The following is a 1,323-nucleotide window of genomic DNA, read 5'->3' on the forward strand; positions in this document are numbered from 1 at the left end:
CCAACTCTCCTCCTGACGGCAAATCCAGCAGGCGGCGCGTGCCGGATAAAAAATACACGGGAGGTGGGCGCGAGGTGGTGCAGCTGATTCACGGGGTGGAGCGGCGGTGCAGTGGTTAGCTAACCACATTTATTAAACAACAATTTTTTGTTACGTTTTATTTTGCCAGCTAAGGCCCCAACGAGTAGCTCTTTTTCAGAAGCGACTTGGCTATCACAAATGAGAGCTCAACGGAAAGTGGCTTATCATCATCATGTGGACATTTATAGCAGTAGCCACATACTCGGAACACGTGACGCTGATTCTAGGGTGTTAAGGGGAAACACTGGAGGACTGGGAGAAAAATCCACGTGACCACAGGGAGAGAAACACGCACACTTCAAATGTACAGCAGCAGGCGTCAGAGTCGGGATCGAACCCACGACCTCCTGTATACCAGGCGAGGTAGTTAACATCTCCTAGCCACCGTAATGATGATGAGAGAAAGAGACACGCAAACTGCAAATATACAGCACCAAGTGTCAGGGTCGGGATCGAACCCATGACCTCCTGTATACCAGGCGAGGTAGTTAACCTGGTGAGCCAAGTTCGAGTCCAAGTCAAGTCAATTTATGGTTGGTTAGCATCTTGCGCCTTTTCAGCAGTAGGCAGGATGATGATGGTGATGATGATGGGCTAGAGGAGAAGAGAGGGTGGCAGTTTTAAGGGAGGAACAGAAGCAGGTTAGTGAAGATAATTGCCACCAAAAGCACAATCACATCATCGCAGCGTAAAAATAAACAATTCCTATCAACAGTTTAAACAAATAAGTAATTAAAAGCAAGTCGTGGCTGTGCAGTTCGTGGTTGGAAGGGTGTTAACGGGCTGCGTCATGGACCCACTACTAGGGCCCTCATCCGGCCCAGGATTGGTTCAGATGTCACCCTCCACTGATGTTGACCAGGGGCCTGGAATTGAACTCGAGTTGCCAACGTTCGTAGTGCGGTGTTTGCAAACCGCTGCGCCGGTCACTTCACCCCCCCCAGACCTTTGGGGTGTAGCGTTCCCTCGTTATTCGCGACGAGGGGTACGTTCCGGACATGCTCGTGAATAGCAAATTTCGTGCAGAACGATGTTGGCCTACGAAAACCATTTTTTAAATGAATTACGTTAAATACACAAATAAGCTATTAAATAATAACACAACAAATGCTTATAATAAACATAAAGTAAATAAAAGTAAATAGTATAATAATAGTTTATAAATTAGCTTACTTTAAGGTATGATGATGATGATGCTGCGCAGTAGCATCATCATCACTTTATCTCATCACTTTATTTCTC

The sequence above is a fragment of the Lethenteron reissneri genome, chromosome 46 (genome assembly GCF_015708825.2).
Source record: "Lethenteron reissneri isolate LAM-NWPU_2019-01 chromosome 46, ASM1570882v1, whole genome shotgun sequence".
NCBI classification, from domain to species: domain Eukaryota; kingdom Metazoa; phylum Chordata; class Hyperoartia; order Petromyzontiformes; family Petromyzontidae; genus Lethenteron; species Lethenteron reissneri.